Source organism: Eumetopias jubatus, unplaced genomic scaffold (genome assembly GCF_037043125.1).
Source record: "Eumetopias jubatus isolate StellerSeaLion01/CBP00866 unplaced genomic scaffold, mEumJub1_p1.0 scaffold_47, whole genome shotgun sequence".
Classification (NCBI taxonomy): domain Eukaryota; kingdom Metazoa; phylum Chordata; class Mammalia; order Carnivora; family Otariidae; genus Eumetopias; species Eumetopias jubatus.
The window spans coordinates 445,414-467,057 of NW_028274853.1; the positions used below are offsets into that span (position 1 = coordinate 445,414).

General features: G+C 39.6%; 1 protein-coding gene and 1 long non-coding RNA gene across 7 annotated transcripts in view; one reads left to right on the forward strand and one right to left on the reverse strand.

Annotated features, from left to right (window-relative positions):
• LOC148161863 (uncharacterized) overlaps positions 1–21,644 on the forward strand; it is a 155,477-nt gene that overhangs the window by 125,559 nt on the left and 8,274 nt on the right. For all 5 annotated transcript variants that reach the window (XR_015767306.1, XR_015767309.1, XR_015767307.1 and 2 more), the window contains 4 exons: positions 11,388–11,465; positions 15,966–16,071; positions 16,775–16,974; positions 18,198–18,246. The gene's annotated coding sequence lies outside the window, so the exon portion shown is untranslated. The remainder of the gene's footprint in view (positions 1–11,387; positions 11,466–15,965; positions 16,072–16,774; positions 16,975–18,197; positions 18,247–21,644) is intronic.
• Positions 1–21,644, reverse strand: part of LOC148161865 (uncharacterized) — a 101,016-nt gene that overhangs the window by 77,315 nt on the left and 2,057 nt on the right. Inside the window, exons 2-3 of one of the 2 annotated variants that reach the window (XR_015767312.1) lie at positions 20,420–20,540; positions 12,658–12,804 (exon numbers count right to left, since the gene is read on the reverse strand). This is a non-coding gene — a long non-coding RNA (uncharacterized LOC148161865). The remainder of the gene's footprint in view (positions 1–12,657; positions 12,805–20,419; positions 20,541–21,644) is intronic. The other variant, XR_015767313.1, reaches the window with a different exon arrangement.

Here is a 21,644-nt window from a genome sequence, read left to right on the forward strand (position 1 = left end):
TAATTCATAAAAGCCAAGAGGAGAGAAGGGAGAACAGAGAACATGGGAAAAATACAAAATACGGGATAAAACAGTGTATATATAACCCAAATACATCAGTAAATACATTAAATGTGGGAATATATAATAATGCATTGTTATGGCCTGAATGTTTGTATCCCTTCAAAATTCGCAGTTTGAAATCTTAATGCCCAAGGAGATGGCATTAGGTGGGACCTTCCAGAGGGGCTTAGGTCATGAAGCTGGAGCTCTCCTCAACAGATTCAGTGCCTTAGAAAAGAGGCTCCAGAGAGATCCCAAGCCCCATCCACCATGTGGAGACACAGGAAGATGGTGCTGGCTATGAACCAAGAAGGGGGCTTTCACCAGAAAGCTAACACCTTGATCTTGAACTTTCAGCCTCCAGCACTGTGGGAAATTTTTCTGTTGTTTATAAGCTACCTAGTCTGTGGTAGTTTGTGAGAGTAGCTGAATGGACTGACACACACTTATCGAACTCTCAAGGAGGTTTCAGATGTTACAAATTTTTGCTATTACAATAAGGCAACAATGAAACAAGTGTGTGACAGTCTCTCTAAGGTGCTATTTAAAAGTGGAATCACTTCATCAGATCTTACCAAATTGCTTCCATCATAGGACAGCTCCTCTTTCACCCCATTCTTGCCAATGCTCGGGACTACCGGACTGGTAAAAATTTGCCAATCTGATGGGCATCAATTGCCTCACTGTTTTAATTTGGATTTACCTTAACACAGGTGAAGTTGACTATCTTTCATTTATTAATTATTAGGGTTTCTTCTTCCATGATTCAGCTTTTTATAGCATTTGCCCTTTTTGGTGGAGTTGTGTTTATCCTACTGACTTGCCCCTTAATTTAATCCATATAAAATGAAATTATTATTTTAATAATAATAATTACTTGAATTACTGGGTACATAATGATGCTCTTCATCCAGACAGAAAATAAATTCAGGCACGTTTTCCAGTAGCAGTTAATGAGTTCAGTGTGGGGTAATACATAGCAAATATCTGCTCAAAATGGTTAATTTTATGCCTTTTGCATACAAATTTTCATATAGTTAATATATTTATTTTCCCATTTGACTTGTGCTTTCAGTGTGAGAAATTCTCTCTTAACCTGGGGATTAAAGATATCCTCAAGTTTTAAAGTTTCTGTTTTCTTTTTAGGTCTTTAATCCCTTTAGTATTTAATTTTGTGTGTGGTGCAAAATAAATATCCAGTTCTTTTCCCATACAGTCAATTGTCCCAGTATCACTTATAAAAAGATCTGTACTTTCCCTATTGACTTACACTGCTATCGCTGTTATATACCAATGTTCCACATGTATGTATATGTGGTCTAACTGCCTACCTTTGTGCCAATATTACACTGTTTTAACATTGCTATCACTTCACATTAAACCTTACTATCCAATAGGGTCTCCTTCCTCCAATTCTTTGAATTATTTTGGCTCTTCTAGGCACTTTACTATTCCATATGAACTTTGGTTTCAACTTGTTTCAAGATAAATTGTTGGAACTTCTATTAGAATAAATTGACTTTATAGATTAATTTGTGGAGAAATAACATTGATATTGAGTCTTCTCGTCCATAAACTTGTTACATATCTCCATTTATTTAATTCTACTTTATTTACTGTAGTAAAGTTTTATCATTGACTTCTTTAAGGTCTTACACATCCTTTGTCAAATATATTCTCAGTACCTTGAAGCTTCTTTCATTATTGTGAATGACATTACTTTTTGTATTTTCTAAATTTTTTTGTATATTTAACTTATATCTGATAACACTGACGAAATCTCTGGTGAGTCCTAATAATTAATCTGTAAATTTCCTTTTATTTGTAAAAGAGTATTTAACAAAGGGCAAAGGAACCTCCAACAAGTATCTGAATCCATTATCTTCTGAGCCAAGGAACTGAATATAAAGTCTTAAAATGGAGAGGGAAAGAAATATATATTTTCTTTCCTTCTCCTTTTTATAAATACAGACTACCACATGATTTTACCCCTACTATGAGGTCTTGTATGAATAATGACACATGTTCAGGGGTGGCTTCGGAGAAAGGGTCAGTCTTAAGTCACTCTTTGTGCTGCTATAATGAAAAAATGGAGACTGAAGACAAGAGGCAGGAGCCAAGTCACGCATGACTTGTGTGCCAGGCTAAGGAGTTTCTATTTTATCCTCCTAATTAAAGCAATTAATTAAATCAGGCTTGCATGCTGGACTTGCATTTTAGAAAGCACTCAAGCAGTACAGTGAAGGATGAACCGAGCCTGCGTTCTCTCAGCAAGAACACCAGTTGAGATGTATTGCAGTGATTTCCTAGACCATAAGCCTCATGAGGGCAGGGGCTGTTGGTTTTGCCCAACCCCCTTAATCCTCAGAGCCTGGCACCGTGCTTGACACATAAAAGATGCTCAATACTTGTTGAGTTAATTACTTAATCCTATGAGAAATACTTAGGGCAGAACCAAAAACAGGTTGTGGAGATGAAGAAGAGAAAGACAAAATTTATAAACACTGAAGAGAGGCATCAATTGTATACAGGGAGTGAGGGAAAGGGAGAAATCTAGAATGACTCCCAGGTCCCTGGCTGGGGTGACTGGATATATAGAGGTATCCAAAACTAGACAGGGAAAAAAGAGATATTTTCGGACATATATAATTCATTCAGTTTCGGACATACCGATTTTGAAGTACTATTAGGCAGATTAGTCCAAAAAAAAAGTTGGATCTCTGGATGTGTAGCTGCACAAAAGGGACCCAGCCCGGAGAGGTTGCTAAGGTTATGGGTGTCAGGGAGTCAAAGCGGAAACATGTAGAGTTCAAGTCTTCTTCCCCTGTGATGTGCTGAATCCATCTTATGCTAACCTAAGGTCTCAGTAAAATACTTACAAGGGCTTTGGTCTGAAGGTGCCTCTTGAAGAAAATGTGGCCCCAGCCTACAGGGACCTCATGACCCACCTCCATTTGCAAGCGAAGTGATGTTTCATTTAGGTAAGAACACAATTCAGTATATCTTCTTTCATAAAATAATGTCACCCCTGCCATCTCCTCATCTGCAATCCAAAGCATGTCATTGTGCCTTCAACAGTATATACAGTCATCTCATCAGAAAAGTTCACCTGGAATTGTCAAAGGACCCTTAGGCTGTTAGCCTGAGATCTGTTCTCTGTCCACTCCTTTAAGTATTCTACAGTATATTCTAGTATAAATGTAGAGCACCACATTAACTTAGTCCCTTCACTGAGGACAACTTCAGTGTTATTTTCAGACTTTAGCAAAGCCCAATCTCAGAAATAGACACATGAATAAAGCCCCAATACATTCGATTTTCTGTAGATATGGTCTCTATTGCTCAACGTTTCTTAGACAAATTTTTCATGATTAATTTCTCATTTTTATTTCCATTAGTATTCTTATTATAAATGTAGTATATGTTTATTGTGAAAAAAATATTTTTCAAGCCATATAAAAGCTCCCGTATCCCTCTTCTCCTGCCCACACAGCCCCATCCAGAGGTATGTAAGTAGTCGAGATTCTTTCCATTGCGAGGGACAGACCTGTAGCTTGAGGGACACTCGGTGCAAGAGGGGACTCTGAAGGCCACTAGGTCAGGACAAGGAACCAAGGCAACCACCCTGAAAACCAGGACAGGACCAAGGGCCCCAGGGAACGGACCTGGCCATGAACTCCTTGTCTCTGCTTCTACATGCATGGTATAGTCAGTCTCCCAGTTTTCTCAGGTCGTGGAGGGCAGGGCTTCAGGTGACTGAGGGATCTTACCCTTGCATCACTGTCATCTGACAGGAAAAGGGATTGTTTTTTTTTTTTTCCTCCCGTTGAAAAAATGTTAGGGAATTACTCTGACGGGCTTGGTTTAGGTCAAGGGAGCACTGTGGGTGGCAGCCCCAGTAACTCATGACTGAAACAGGAGAGGGGTAATTCCCTTGAGGGAGAGGGATGTTGTCACCAAAAGAAGGGGAAAGTGTGCGGAGCAGCCGAAGTGTCTGACAACTCTGTATTACCATCAGTAGTTTCCTGGGTATTTTCTTTGTATTTACAAGCATATAAAAATATTCTCTTCATGTTTTACGCAAATAAGAACATAGTATGACAAGTGTTTTTAGGAGTTTATCAAGGAAAAAATGTTCTTTCACAAAGTGCTGGTATACTTTCTTTGGATCAGATAATGGGAATTTTCTAATCCACTATTTCTTTCTCTTGACTACCAGGAAGCTCAGAGCTAAATCTAATGTTCAGTTACCATAACTATATTAAATCTCATGGTCAGAGTATTTACTTCCTCCTTCTTTGTATACTTTTAGATTTCTAATTCCTGGCTTGTCTAGCTTTATTGTCGTAAACCCCATAAAATTCTACCTGAAAGGAGAGAGAATTTTTACAGGTTTTTCTAATGCCCAGTATTTTAAAACTTGTATACATCTTTCATTATGAAAGTAATGAGTGCTTATTATACAAAATCTAGAAAATAAGTGGCAAAGTAAGGAGAAGAAAAATCACCTATGTTCCTACCACCCATTATTAACATTTTAGTGTACTGTTTAGTTTTTTGTGTCTTTATTTGTTTTAAGTAGGTTCCACACCCAATGTGAGGCTTAAATTCACAACCCTGAGATCGAGTCACATGCTCTACTGACTGAGCCAGCCAGGCACCCAAATTTTTATTATTTTTTTTTTAAGTAATCTCACACCCAACGTGGGACATAAATTCACAACCCAAGATCAAGAGTTGCATGTTCTACTGACTGAGCCAGCCAGGCACCCTGTACTGCTTAGTTTTAAACGTAGGAGAAACAACAGTCATATAATCAGCTCAACTGAATAGACTCCTTGCTAATCAAAAAAATCCCTGGAGCCTTTAAATTATGGGAAAATCCAAGGAGAAGAAAACATTTAACAACAAAAAAAGGAGATCTCTTGAAATTTTGACAATGGTTTCCAGAATTTACTCATATTAGGACTAACAGACAGTCTATTAGTCCATCCTTCCCCAATATTGCTTACCCACACCTAAATTAAGATAGAGCTGAGGGGCACCTGGGTGGCTCAGTCAGTTAAGCAGCTGCCTTCAACTCAGGTCATGATCCCGGGATCCTGGCGAGCATGCTTCTCCCTCTCTCTCTGCTGCTCCCCCTGCTTGTGCTCTCTCACTCTCGCTCTCTTGCAAATAAATAAAATCTTTAAAAAGATAGAGCTGAGAAACAAAATGCTACCTTTTTTGGTTAAGCTTCTACAACTGTATTTACCCATATATTCAGTGGAAAAATCATTCCAACTAAAACAGAAAGTCCTATTTTCTAGGTATCATAGCCAAAAGAATGGTTTTTAATAACCATTTAATAACTTTATTAGTAACCTTTTGATCCTCAGTTGTATAAAGCTGCCAAGGTGACAGTAACAAAAGAAAAGTCCTAGAATAACTTTTAAGAGTCGTGTGCATGCCTGTTCCCCTACAAACAGAGGCTGAATTTTGACTCTGAAGGAAAACTAAGGAAGTAACTGATGAGGGAAACAGAGGCAGAAGAGAAATTATTAAATTTCCTTACTACCTACAGCCCACTGACAAGTCCTTGAAACAGGCAGAGTGACCTTCCTCTAGGGACTCAGCTGCCTTGATGTTGACGCTTTGCTCACGGCAACAAGCAATCTTAGCCTGACACCCCCACACCCCCACCCACCCCAGGATCCTGTAAGTCTACTTTAACATATAAAGATTCCTTTGGAAACTTCCTTTATCCCTACCCGCAAGATCCGTGTTGGCAACCATCCCCCAAGCACGTGGCCCACTGAGCTACATCTGAAGGGTCTCACGACTAAGGTTTTATCAGACTGTAATAAATGACCTTGTCCTAACAATAGCTAGGCCCCTCAGGATCCTGGAAACCTGGTTTCCAAAATACCTTGGAGGCATGTGCTGTCCCTAACCCCTTCCCATTCTGAAGGTATAAAATCAGTCACCCCTCACAACCCCAGTGCGGCTCTGTCTGCCCACGGGCCCTGTCCCCGGGCTTTCATTAAGATCACCTTTTTGCACCAAAGACGTCTCAAGAATTCTTTCTTGGCTGTGGGCTTCGAACCCTAACCTCTTTCCTACATCAGTAATCATACCAAATGTTTAATCCCTGCATTAGTCAGTTTAGGCTGCCATAACAAAATGCCACAGATGAGTGGCTTAGACAACAGTAATTCATCCTGTCACCATTCTGAATGCAGGAAGTCTGAGATCGGCGTACGAGCATGATTGGTTTCTGGTGAGGCTTCTCTCCCTGGCTTATAGATGGCTGCCTTCTTGCTGTGTGATCACGTGGCCTTTTCTTGGCGTGTGCACACCCAGGGAGAGAAAGCTCTGGTCTCTCTTTATCTTCTTATAGGTACACTAATCCTATCAGATCAAGGTCGTACTACTATGACCTCATTTAACCTTAATTACTTCCATAAAGGCCCTATCCAAATACAGTCACATTTGGGTCTAGGGCTTCAACATATGAAGGGGGGTCTAGGGGCACAATTCAGTCCACAGCAATCCCTTTCCTCTGATAAGTCATCTCCCTGGCAATAATTTCATTCAGCTCTCAATATATTTAAAATAAGCACTTCCGGAGGGGTGAGCTCTTTACCTCTTCTCTGAATAACAGTTTACCGATAACTTCACACAACAAAAAATGTTTTTGAAAAACTTGATACAAAGACACATGTCGGAAGATTGTGTGTGTGTGTGTCTAGAAAGAGAGAGATTCAAGGTTCATTTGTTTCTGTGTCATCAGAAACCTTTAGCTATCACCTTAAGATTTGGGTCCTAAAACATCCAGTGTCACAAATCTAGCTAGGCTGCTAGGTTGATGGGCAGTTACAGTACTAGGAACTAGAACTCTGTGACCAAAGTGGGTATACATGAAGTAACTGGATTCAGACTGACAATGCAAGCTGAAATTAGAACGTTTTGTTTTGCCTTATCTTTTATGTAAAATGTGCTTATGTTCAAATATAAGAGCCAGAAGACTATTTTGGGTCAGAATTTAAAATAGTCCCACTTTTTGTATGTCCCAGTAACATCTTTGTCTTTGAGTTCTTTCATCTGAAGTAAAACACTAAACAAACAGAAAAACATAAATCAAATATTTGGGCCCTTCCCTGGTCCTCCGACCATGGGGTGACTCTATTCAGCATGTACTTTTCCCCATGACATCTGAAGTACAATATAGAAATTCATCCTTTTAGTGAACTGGGCCTTTTCCCAAGATTTTTATTTTGCATTTAACAAAATAATAGCAAATTTCAGGTATTAGAAGGATCGAAACAACCTCTTCTATTCTGTTGTCCTTAGGACACCATCTTTTATTCATAGCTTCTCTTGTGGTGCTGGGAGGCAGATTCTGTTGCTCTAGCAACGCCCTGCATATCCTTGGGGATAGCTTACAGTTTTACTTTTTTTTTGAACAACAAAGAGCCATTGATACTACATGTTGCCAAAGGTTACAAAAGTTGAATTCTAAAATGAAAATATTTCTTCTATAGAAGTGGTACACCATATGCGTCCCACAAATTCAAAGAGATATGTAAGGATATGACCTTTGTGTGAACACTGATGAATCTAGCATAATACCGTTTGGCTTCAATGGATTATTCAGAGCAGAAGTAGCTGAAGTGTATGCCTTGTTTTCTAAGACCACTGTGGGGGACAAGGGGTTTATTCCCAGTATCTATAAAGATCCAGGAGCAGGAAAAGAAAAAAAAAAAAAATCAAAGGTACCATCACTTACATTTTGTTTGTTACTTTGTAGTCACCTTCCCATCCTCACCCCCACCAAAATGAACTGCTATATCAAAATCCAATTACACTTTGACAGTAAATAGATCCTCAAAGAGTGGTTGTGACTGAATCCTTGTTCCTCAGAATAGATGTTAAATATACGAGAGTGTCAAGAGCTCTGAAATCTGTATTCCTAGCTTCATTTTAACTGGGTTCTCTTCATCTATGAAAAAAAAATTCCTTAGCTAGCTATTTTGTAAAACCAGGGAAAATATTTCTTTTCAAGTATTCTTTTCAAGATAAGTTATCTCATCCCCCTAGAAATCTGAAAGGACACACTGAGAACCACAGATGAGGAGTGAGAGGCTCCATAGAATCGCTTCCTGGGAAAACAACCATAAGAGTTTATAGAGGGTCAGGACATGGGAATCTGGATTTTGCTCAATAACAAGAGAGTGAGCTACAGGCTGAAAATGTAGATAAAATATAAGAATGAATCCCAATCTCCTCCACTCACTAGAGCCTGGGCAAAATCACTTGGCTTAGAAGGCCCTCCCAGCAGACCAAGCAAACCCCATAATTCAAGGCCATTCATTCATTCATTCATCAATATTTACTAGGTATATGTTATGTTTCAAGCCACCTGAAAGCTTTTCAAATGCTTACTAAACGCCTGATTGTACTCTTGAAGTCTTAGTCTCTAATAAAGTCTCTACTGATACAGTTTCTATAGCTATGATATGGAGAACTGTATTAAAAAATAACAGAGTTACAAGGTAATCATAGCTCGTAATAACAACCATACAGACAGTGGCATCTCTCACTAAAAGAAACCAAGTTTCCTTGGAGAAATGACTGATTCATAGCCTTGAACATCTTGTTCTTCAAGGGAAGCAAGGAAATGCTTAAACACCAATAGAGACATGTCAAAAGAATACTGGTGTTGGTTTGCGGCCATATCCCACTTTGAGCATCAAAATGAATGACAGAAATAATACATTAAATGAAAAATAAATGCATGAGTCCATAGTGAAACTCAAGAATAAGAAAGTGGGGGGAGAGAAGAGAGAAGAGGACAGAAAGGGAAAAATAAAAGAGGAAAAGCTCTACTTTACAGAAGAATACCAATTGTTATGGATTGAATTGTGTCCCACCCAAAATTCATATGCTGAAGCCCTAACTCCAAATGTGACTATATTTGGAGATGGGGCCTTTAGGGAAGGAATTAAGGTTAAATGAGGTCATAAGGGTAGGGCTGGAATCCTGTAGAACTGGTGTCCTTATATGAAAAGAAACACCAAGGTTCTCTCTTTCCACACACCATACAAAAGAGGCCATATGAAGACACTGAGAAGTCAGGTGTCTACAAGCCAAGAAGAGAGGCCTCGCCAAAATCCAACCCTGATGACACTTTGATCTTGGACTTCTAGCCTCCTGAACTGTGAGAAAAATGCATGCTTTCTGCTATTTAAGCCTGAGCCATACAGCTAATACAACAGTTAATAAATATTAAGAAAATGACAGAACTGAAAAAAAAATCACCATTTCTTAACCCACTATGTAAGAATCACTAACGGATGCTAAAATCACTGGGTTTATTGGTTTAAAAATATGTCCGCACAGGTTAACTTTACAATGGGGAAATTAGGAGTGCCATCACCACTGTAAGCAAATGATCAAACTTAGCACCATCAATAATGGGACAACCGTTTATATACCTCTTGATGGATCCAATAAGAAATGTCCATCACCTATGCAGTATTCTTGCCAAGAATGTTTAACCTGAATCCAGTCATGAGAAAACAATGAGATAAATCCAAGAAAGGGAGACGTTTAAAAAAGCAATTGACCTAGATCTTCAAAATAGAGTCAGTATCAGAAACAGAAGAGACTACTTAGTTTTAAAGCCTCTAAACATCACAACCAAATGAAACTAATAAACCTTGCTTGAGTCTTGCCTCAACAAAAGCAACTAAATGGACATATTTGGTATAACTGGGGAAATTTTTTTTTTAAGTAGGCTCCAACGTGGGGCCTGAACTCAGGTTCCTGAGATCAAGACCTGAGCCAAGACCCAGAGTTGGATGCTCAACTGACTGAGCCACCCAGGCGCCCCATAACTAAAAGGCACCCTTTATAAAATGGGGATGTACATTTGATGAAAAAATTGAATTAGTGTTAATTTTCTTAGGTGTGAATAGTATAGTGGTGATATGGGAGATTGTCCTTATTCTCAGACAGTTCATGCTAAAGTGTTCATGGGTGAATTATCACATATCTGCAACTTTCTTTTAAATGGTTCAACAAGGGATGCCTGGGTGGCTCAGTTGGTTAAACGTCTGCCTTCAGCTCAGGTCATGATCCCAGGGTCCTGGGATCGAGCCCCACATCGGGCTCCTGGCTCAGCAGGTAGCCTGCTTCTCCCTCTCCCTCTGCCTCTCCCCCTGCTCATGCTCTCTCTCTCTGTATCTCTGTCTCAAATGAATAAAATCTTAAAAAAAAAATCATAATAATAATAATGAGTTTGAGACATTGTGAAAATCCCCAAAATATGACACAGAGACACAAAGTGAGCAAATGCTGTTGGGAAGATGGTGTCAACAAACTTGCTCGATGCAGGGTTGCCATGAACCTTCGATTTGTAAAAAACAAAACAGTATCTGCAAAGTACAATAAAATGAAGCACAATAAAATGGGGTATTCCTATAAATAAATCAAGAGCAAAATAAAGCAGAGTAAAATGTTAATAGTTAATAAAGATAAAAGGTATACAGCATTCAATGTATTATTCTTCCAACTTTACTGTGGTTTGGAGTTTTTCAAAATATACAGTTTAAAAAATAAAAAATCTAAAGATATTAAAATGTTTACTATTTTATGGCATGCAGCTTTTCCTAACTACTGACCGTGCACCTACCAAGACCAAATAGTATAACTTAATGGTTAGAGAGAATGGATGTCGGTTACCGACAGACCAACATTCAATGCCTGTCTCTCAGATCTTAGGCAAGGAAGGGCTCCAAGCTCTAGGTTTCTGCAGTGAAATGAGAATAGTATCTAACTGGTATGCAGCTGAGAAGATTTATAAAAAAGTCTATAAGTTTATAAAAAAAAAGTCTGGCACACGGGAAGGCACTATTATGATTACCTGATGGAATGAGGATAGGATTTAGAGGGTACTTAGCCTCCATTACATGCTGCACACTCTGGTAAGCACGCTCTACTAAAACTCTGACCTCACTTACTAACAAGGAGTGACTGCATTATATCGTGAGTGACCATTTTTGTGGCAAGAGTGTCTTCAACCAAATGAAAATTTCCTTAAAGGCAGGGATCAGGGCTTAACCCTAATTTCTGTATCTCCTAAAGAACCTAGTTATACCTGGTTATTCATGGTACTATTTCACCTGTATATTATGCTAGATCAGGACTTCTCAATCTTGGCTACACATTGGAATCACCTGGAGAGCTTTTAAAAAAATCTTGGGTATTTTTATTTTGTTGGTCTGGGGTGGGACCTAGACCTCAATATTTTTTAAAATTCCCATGGTGATGGTAAAAAGTTTATGTTCTGTGTTTGTCCTTAGGGAAATGACACCAGCTATTGCTGCCTTTCTACCAGCTTTGGAGTAGCCTGGAGGTTACTCTGGAGTAACCAGAGGGAGGTAGGTGTGTATTCTAACATGTCTGCCTTCTTCTAGGATCAGTGCTCATCCTCCTACTTCTTGAGCAATCTCAGATCATTTGTAACACCTTTGTGTAGCTTGCATAGGAGAGAAAAAAATATCTTTTTCCTCTATCCTTCTGGGACTGCTCTAACAAGAGACAGATTAACAAGAGAAAAGCATACATATTTATTTAATATACACTTTACATGACACAGGAGCCTTATAAGGAACTGAAGACCCAAAGAAATAATTAAACCTGAGAATTTTTATATTAGGTTTGATGAAGAGTGGAAAATTGTGGGACAATATGATGGGACAAAGGACATGGGGTAAGTGTAGTAAACTGGGGGAAGCTTAGCAAAGGCCTGTTCATTCAGCTCCTTCTCTGTGTCCCCTCATCTTGAGAAAGAAGGATGCTCCTTTCCTTTAGGTATAGGGAAGTCACCTCTCACATGAAGGTTTCACGACCTGCTTCAGGGGAAGATCAGAAAGTCCCTCCTTCACATGCTGTTTCTCAAATTCCTTCAGCTTAAAATAGTCAATATGCCACAGTACTGTTTGGGGATAGTGAGTCCTGAACCTCATCTGTTGTTAATATAAAATGTGATCGATTGGTGCTTCAATTTATCAAAACGAATAATTACACCTAATGTTGCTCTTTCTTCAGTTGGTAAAACTATAAAGGTGACTAAACCAGAAGTTTGGGTGAGACTTCACAGCACTAATAATTGCCTGAACAGCACAAACATAACGGTTAAAGTGCATTATTGATCATTTGGGCTTTCGCAATTCAGAAAATATTTTCATTTGTGCGCCAGAGAAACCAAATCAGAAGGCAGACCATTTGAATGATAAAAGAAATGGAGATGTGTAAGAGGGGAAATCAGAATCAGCAAGCATAGTAAGAATATGAGAACATGAGCATTTTATAGCACAGCTATCCAGCCAGCCGCCAGTGTTGAAAACCACGTTCCTGATGAAAATATACCCAGGTGCTGGTTGGATGCTGAGCATGTCCCACAGCCCCTCAACCACGACAGCCCCTCCGGTCATGAGTCTCGGCTACAACCCCGGTGGTCTGACATATCTAGGTTTCGTTTCCCTGCCCTTGGCTGGGCCCTCAGAGGCCCTGAACTGCTGGGAAGGCACCGTGGATCATCAATAAAATACAAAAAGAAAGGATACTCACAGTAAGATATAATCACTAATTAGGCACTTGCTTCTTCAGAGGAATCAGGACTAGACCACTTCCAAAAACTCTCCAGTTTCCCCACTAATAGCCAGGTAACCACGGCCAAGTCACTTAACCTCTCTCTCCATGTCCAGGTTTTCCTGTCTGTCAGAAAGAGATACTAAAGGGCTTAATTCATAGGTTGTTATGAGGATTCAGTAAGAGAAGGCATGTCAAATGCTTAACACAGTTCCCTCATACATAGTATCATGGGCTAAATGGAAACTAATATTATTAATATAGTAATAAATCCAAACCCAGCAGTTTCGTGGGTAGAAAAATAAAATAAATTAATGGAAATCCAAATTAACCCCTATTTCCGTTCATTTGTACGAGAAAGCTTTGAAATTTCAGCAGATAGTAATGGACTGAAATATTCCAACTTTGTTCTGACAGTATCTTCAAACAAAATTTAGGTATTTAAGGCCACTGTCCTTGAAAAGAGAACCCAAAGATTAACTGCTTCTAGAAAAGATGGCTTCAAATTTTACAAATTTCCATTTCTTCTAACTAAACCTAAGACATGCCCTCCAAATACATAACAAAGGTGATGTTATAGTGGGACCATTTCCACTCATTGCCAAGACATTTCTAACTAACAGTGAGGCAGCTGAGACTTTAAATTTTTAACTGAAAAGAATAATGCAAATGAGATTGAAAAACCCTGTTGGGTAAGACAACATCAAAGAACAATATGCTAAAGAGTAGGAAACCAAAGGAGAAAAAGCAATAAGCCTCAGTGGAGCAAAAGGAAGGATAATTCAGTGATTACTTCATGTAAGGAAGAAAAAATTTTCCTCTACTTTCTCAGAATCAGAACATGGAGCCCTTCAGATTAAACAGATAAAAGGCAGATTAACAGGAAAAAGGCACACAAAGTGTACTGATATTAATATTAACATCATGCATGGGGACATCACAGAAAAGAAGTGAAAATCAAAACAAGTGGTTAGACTGCATTTGGGGGGAGGCTTATATATTATTTTACCAAGAGTGATGAACTGGGGAGAAATCGCTAGGCCAGGGCTCCTAGGAACGATAAATTGTGGGAAGGTGGCTGTCAGTAAGGTTTGTCAGGCAGACTCATTTTGTGCTATCTCTGCTCTTCCTGGTACAGGACGTGGGAACACCTTTACAAATGGAAATTTCTGCCCTGCTTTTAGTCAGAAATGGGGAGGACTTTTCCTATGTCTTTCTCAATTGCCTTCAGCTCAAAAATAACCCTTATGCCAATGGGACATATCTGGGGGTGGTGTATTCTGGACCCCTTCACTAGAAAGCAACTGTGGACTCACACTGAAGTTTTCCAAAGGCAAGTTGCTCTGAATAACATAAATAGATAAAATTGTTCTACCATGTAATTGAAGTACCCTAAAGGAGAAATAGTAGAAGTGGACTAGACAGCATATAACAAAAGAAAGCTAAGGATTTCTTATCACGAAGGTAGAAAGAAAGGGAATTGATTTTTTTAAAGATTTATTTATTTATTTTAGAGAGACAGAGAGAGAAAGAGTGTGCACACAAGTGGGGGGAAAGGCAGAGGGAGAGAATCTTCAAGCAGGCAGCTTACCATGGGGCTCGATCCCATAACCCATGAGATCCTGACCTGAGCTGAAACCAAGAGTCTGATGCTCAAGAGCCACCCAGGAACCTCAGGAATTGATTTTTAAAATGCTAAAACGAGGGATGCCTGGGTGGCTCAGTCAGTTAAGCTTCTGCCTTCAGCTCAGGTCATGGTCCCAGGGTCCTGGGATCGAGCCCCGCATCGGGCTCCCTACTCCGTGGGAAGCCTGCTTCTCCCTCTGCCTGCCGCTCCCCCCACCCCGCTTGTACTCAATCTCTCTCTCTCTCTGACAAATAAATAGACAAAATCTTTAAAAAAAAAATGCTAAAATGAGAAAAGCTGAATGGTTATCAAAGGTTTTTTTTTTCAGGGTAGTCAAAATTTTGATATTATTCTTGTTAACTTTTACTACAGGTTTAAAATGTTGGGAAAACATTTAATGAAAGTATCACAACAATGATAGATAACATGTAAATCAATTTTACCTTTAGTAAATTCAACATGAGGTAGAACATCTAAATTTAAAGATTCTAGCCCTAACAAAGAAAGACTAATTCCCACTCTAATGAAGCAATTCTAGATAAAACATAACGAGATAAAGTGTTACTTTTAAGTCCAGGCAGGTAGGCCTTTGGCAACCCACAAAGCCTCTGTTGATCTCAATCACAGTACGGATACGACAGACTATAATGGACCCTGAAGTGGTCTCCCTTGTAAGATTCTGTTTCAACATAAATGGATATGACTCTCTTGTTAAGATGTGCCTCTTCCTTTCCTTCAGTCACACTTTTAAAATTGAATACGTTCCTCGTAAAAATAGTTGCATTATATTATGACACAATAAAAAACACAATTTCTTCTCAGTTCCTTTTACAGAACAGGATTACAAGTATTTTTAGGTTCCCAAAATCTTATAAAACCAAAATCTGGAACATTTTAAAATATCTTGCTATCTCAAGAAGTTGTAAAATTTTCTTAAGTTTGTTTTTTTATTTAAATTCAATTAATTAACATATAATACGTTATTTGTTTCAGGGATACAGGTCTGTGATTCATCAGTCTTTTATAATACCCAGTGCTCATTACATCACATACCCTCCCCAATGTCCATCACCCAGTTACCCCATCCCTCAACCCCCCTCCCAAGAAGCTGTAAAATTTTTAAGCAAGTTTTAATAAGTAAGCCTGGTTTGTCATGAATTGTTCATACTGTTATTAAAATGTCATTTTGAAAAATTACAGAACACTTTTCAAATTTCATGAGCATCTGAGTATTAGATCTCTAGATATTTGCATAGATCACATATTTAAGTTTGAGGGACCAATGTCTCTCCTACAGAAACTTACACAGCAAGAAGCTACAGTGTGGGGTCAATCATAATGAAGCATGCTGTTATTGACCACGTTGATCTAAAATGATCCCTTAACCTTTTTCACTTGTTCTTTTCCTTTATCTTTTTGCAAAACTTCAAAAACTTATGTTTTTTATCCTGTCTTAGGGTTAAAGGTTTTGAAATTACGCTCATGTATTAAAGTTATAAGCCTACACATGTAAAAGTTCTGGTTCCCAAAGCAAATTTTCTCGTCCCTTAAGAGCCTGAACCTGAGCACCAGTAGTAGGGGGAATGTTGCCCGTGATCACCTTTCCCTTTTAAGAATGCTTTTTCCAGTTCAATTTGGTGACCCTTTCTTTTCTTTCTAGTTATTGGGAGCCTTTTCTAAGTACTACCAAACAGGAAATTACCACAAAGACAAGTGGAAGGAAAAAAACATTTTTAAAATAACTTCACACACCACCTGCAATTCTGGTAAGTGCCTCGCTCTCAGAGTGTGCGGGCATTTTTGAGATTTCTGTCAAATCAGTCGCACTGCCCCCCCACGGGGATCCGTGTTCCCTTTTCAGCTCAGTAATCAAATAGCTCTGACTGGTCCATGTCTGCTTTTGTCCACTTCTGACCTACATGTTCCCGTGAGGGACATCTTTGTCTCACTTTTCTTTGGTCACTGAGTTCATGTACCTCAATAGGCTAAGTCTAGCAGTCCATTAACGAGAATTCTCAGCTCAGCCCCAGGCCACCCAGAAACCCCGGTTGCATGTTCTCACTGAATGGCTTCACTGGTGGCCCATTCAAATGCGCTAATGTCAGAAAAAAGGGCTGAATGGGGTGCCAATGTACACCATTGCCGAGGCAAAGTGACTGGGCTTCCAATAAAGCCTCCCCCGGGGTGATGTTAAGCAGAGTTAGCAATGGTGCTGAGGCTGAGCCAGGGCTAATGCTCCAATCATGCCAGCAACAGGTGGTACAGATGCAGCCACTGCAATATGAAATCACAGTGCAGAGTTCACCTGCACTTCAATCCTCTCTCCAGCTTCCAACCTGCAGATAAATGTGCAGTTACACCTCCTTCTCCCTCTGGTTGTGGGGCAGGCTCACGGAAGACGTTTTGGGTGGGAAAGGATATGGGCATTGTTTGTTTCCAATTGTTCTGAGGTTTACTTCTGTTGAAAAGCTTTCTTAGAGCCCTTCTATTTTCTCATGGACCGTACAGAAGCAGAGAAAGCATTGTCTCGAGGGTCACCCCCAAAGCATTAAAGAGACATTTTCGCTCAGCAGAAGACTATTTTGATCATGCAAAGCAGATGTCACATTACAGCCCCGTGCTGCTAATTCTCATAAAAGAACATCTTGAACTGCAACGAAATTATGAAGGTATGATGACTAAACCAATCCCGCAGCCCCTCCTCCTCTAACTGGGGCGAACGAAAGGGGAAAGAAAAGGAGGGCACAACTCCCATTTTTCCTTCTAAAGGTGTCTGAGAAGAAACATAAAAGCAACCAGCCAGTCAGGATTTCCATAATTATTTTTCAATTCACTGAAGACCCCTGGATTTCTGAATTATTCACCAATATACGGTATGCCCACACATCAACCTGGAAGAATAGCCCAAAATTCTAGTCCCACTGTCACCCAAACTTGCCACCAACATGAACCAGTACCACTGCCTCCCAGATTCCTAACCCTTAAATCCTGGTGACAGTCTGCAGAGCCAGGCCACGGTCATGACAACCTCAGCCTTCCAGGAACACCCAACATTTTGCTTGGCCACTCACTACAAGTCAACATGTACAAAAACAATTTTCATTTCTTCAGCTCCCTCAAAACCATTTTTCCACTCCTGAATCAAAAATACCAACAAGCCGGGGCACCTGGGTGGCTCAGATGGTTAAGCGTCTGCCTTCAGCTCAGGTCATGATCCCAGGGTCCAAAGATGGAGCCCCACATTGGGCTCCTGGCTCAGCGGGGAGCCTGCTTCTCCCTCTCCCTTTGCCTCCCCCCTGCTCATGCTCTCTCTCTCTCTCTCTCTCTGTGTCTCAAATGAATAAATAAAATCTTTAAAAAAAAAATACCAACACGCCAAAGAGTACAGGATATCTCCCCATCTCGGCTAACTTTGGAAAACTGTCATTTTGTTGGGGGATAAAGTCCAAAGCACACGATGCACACACATATCCAAAATGGAATTCAACCCACATGGAAGTGATTCTTAACTATTCCAGAGTGCTAACCTTGGGGATCTCCCAACTAGAGAGTAAGCCCTGAGAACTCATTTCGATCCAGGTTAAAGAGGGATGGTTTTTGTGGAGGGAACTCTCTGAGGCCCACGTTGTCTATCTGGTCCCTGAACAGAGGTCTTCCCCAGGGCTTTATATCTGGTTGCCAAGTCAGCAGCTGGTGCTGGACAGCTGTCCCTGGAGGAGACTTCTTTAGAACGGCAGCCCCAAGTTGACTCCCACACAGTCCTGTTGCTCACATATATTAAGGGGTTTATGGTGAATAAGATTCAAGGACAGTCGTTCTTGGGCACTAGAGAGAAGGTAAGGGGTCCCACAGAGCCTCTAGCCTAAAAATCTTTTTTCTTTTTCCTTTGCAGCCACATAAAAGAAGATTTCTCCCTCATTGTCCCTCATCTTCTAACGTTGGTAAGCAACTACAGAAGGTTTTGCAAATTATTATAATTTTTATGTAATGTGGAATTCATTTCTTTTCCCTAATTTTTTATAATGGATATGGATTGTTTTTATACTCAGAAAAAGAGTTTTGTTTTTTTTTTAATAGGAAAGTTAATTGATCCTCAATCTTTTATTCCTTGGAAGTGGAATTTTGTCCTCAATTCCCTAAGAGAAACTAAATATCTGTGTAACATGCTACTAAGAGAAACTACTGGCTAATTTTTGAAAAATGAAATTCAAATTACTCAATCAAGAAAAAAATCTCCCATCTTCTCTCTCCATAATTTCCCTCCTCCTTGATCATACTTCACCCAACGCTATTTAAGGTGTAAACTTAAATTTAAAAAAAAATCTATGGCTTCTTGTTGGAACTGGTATCTGTAAAGCTCACACTCCTCTAACTGGGGTAGCATTTGAGGGTATTTAGATCTTGCTCCAGGGAACTACACCCATGAGATGTTAGAACTTACCCATTTTAGTTCCTCTGGTATATTTCTAAACAGAGAATGCAAGGATCCCTTCAAAACTATTACAAACTTACATGAAAACTGGATTAGGTTCATACCCAGCCACCTGGCTTGCATTATTTCTCTCATCTTTATTCCTTATGTAGATCAGCTTAAGAAGTCAGAAACTTAGGGGCACCTGGGTGGCTCAGTCATGATCTCAGAATGGTGAGCTCAAGCCCCGAGCCAGGGCTCTGCTCTCAGTGGGGAGTCTGCTTGGGATTCTCTCTCTCCCTCTCCCTCGGTCCCTCCCACCCCCACCCCCGTCTCTCTCAAATAAATAAGTAAATCTTAAAAAAAAAAAAGTCACAAATTTACCAAGCAGTTTTTAAAAGATGCCTCTAGATTTTACGTTCTTCACTGCCTCTAAAGAGGCTCCACAAAATGCCCAGAAAGAATGGGCCAATCCCCAGCTGTCCCTTTGTTTATCATTCCTTCCCTCCTCCCTGCTGTGCCCTGCCCTGCTCCCGTCCCCCAGCCACCCAGACTTTGCTTTTGAAGGCATCCTTGACTTCAGAGAAGTTAGACCATGTCACGGATCTCTTCTGTACGGCAGGCTAGTAGAGGTAATGGGCCCTGTGGGAGAGAGGCAGCCAAAGAGAGAGAGGGATTCCTTTGGATACTTAAGGGAATTACTGAGGAGCCTCAGCAGACTCTGGCTAACAAATTAAAAAAAAAAAAAAAAAATGGAAAGCAGCTGATGTTGTTTTACTAGATCCTTTATGCACTCAAGGAAAGGCCACTGTGGAAGTGGAGATGGTGGTGGTTTGTTGTTTGGGAGAGGGGAGTAATTTTTTAAATTATCCTTAGGCCACTTACTGAAGACTCTGAATAAATGTTTCAGATAATTGAGACTATTAATTAAGACTACACCCAGGAAGTCATTAGCATTTTGCTCACTAGACAGAGATGGAACAATGAATAAATTCTAGTTAAACAAGAAAAAGTCAATAGCAATCATTTCATAAGTTAGAAAACCAAGTATTTAAGTGCTGCTGTGGGATAAATCAAAAAGAATTTAGAAGAAATCCTTTCTTTTCTCCAGCCTACATTTTTCACTGGAAACAAAGGACAAAGTTACACTCCTAATCTCCCTAACTTCAGCAAAGAACTCTTCACAGGATTCTTCTGATGTTGACTTCAGGCCCTTAAAGCCTGGCCTTTTCTGTACATGTACTGGGGATCATATGCACGAACTTTCGGATAGGGATATATCTACCAACCCTGCCCTCAGAGCAAAATCTGTCCCAGCCCACCTTTAGGCTAGAACTCAATGATGTGTGTTCTTATTGGATCCTCACTCAAACCTACCACCTCCTTTCCAAAGAATGACTGAATTAGAGACTGCAACACAGAAATACTTCAGATAGGAATTAGCCATTGGCTAACTGGCTCTAACCTTCCTGTATGGATACAATGTAGCAATGATACTGGTGAAGCCCACATTAACACCTTCCACATAAACAGCCCAATTCAAAAAGAATGATTAGATAGACATCCCAAAGTACAAAAACAGGATAGATCACATGTGAGGCATTAATACAGACATACATAATGAACATTCTCCTATGTATTTTGTCACTGTTGTTACAAACAAGTGTTCCTTATATGGAAAAAATTGCATTATATTTTCTTACCTTTTTCTCTTGTGACCCAAGAGTAGAATCAACTTGGCATTGAACTGACTCTATTCCAAAGAGACAAATCCCTTCATTGAAGGAGAATCTTGCTTTAAGAACCCCACACTCAGCTGCTAGACTAAGAGAATTAACATAGAAAGATGCAAAAAAAGGCATTTTAGTACAATACAGCAAATTGCAAATTCTGTATATGCAAGTGGGTGGACCTGTATCACAGAGCAGCAACACTGCATAGAAGACCTATGCCTTTATGGAGTAACTTTTCCCCCTGCCTAACTAGGCTTCCAAACAAGCATCCAGCTTTGTTTTCTACTCCTACAAATGTCACTGATGTTGTAGAATCACTTTTTTGCAAGATATATGTGAGCGTGATTCTTAAAAGCAAGTGTCAGCTGAAGCTATTTACTGCATGCAGCTTCTAATTATCTTTTCTTACAAGAGTCTGTTACGCCAAGATCCCAAGCAAACCTACCACCTAGTGACACGCAGTGTATTTGTCTACACCTTCAGAGCTTGCCATAGCTACAGATGCCATCTTCCTAGACTGTCTCTGAAATCTCATGTTTTAGCACTTCAAAAAGGTACCAAGACAATAGTAGGGATGAAGGGAGTGGGTCCTCCTCCCCAATTCAAAAAATGTCAGACATATTTTATGAGCCTAAAGGACTTTGTGTCTCATTGTCAAAATCTTTCTTCACCAAAAGATTAAAACTAGCTAGAACACAGTAGATTGTATTAATTATATAGTCTATTAATTAGACTTTGTATGTAAAATAATTAGCAATGAAGTATCTATGCCAACTGATTAGTGTAGACTTTTATTATTGATGTGGTGGCAAAAATAAATAGGATCTTTAACAAAATTATTTTTAAAGCTACTATGAGCCTCCCTTTTTTGTAGCATTCTTAAACAACTCTTAACTATCATCAAATGGCCCTGCTGTTCTCTCGAATGCCATTGGCAAGAGTTGCAAGCTTCTGGGTTAATTCTATGTAATAAATCAACATTTCTAAATAAGATTCATATATTTAAAAAATCAGTTGCTGTGACTTCACAGCTTGATACAATTTTCTATACGAAAGGGCCTGATAAAGTTTTCGTTTTTTTAACAGTTTAAAAAAATAAGCAGTGACTGGCACCCAAACCTAAAAGAAAGCCAGCAACAAGTCTAATGAAAATCGTGCAGAGAGCCCATCAGACATTAAGTAAATACTTTGCTTG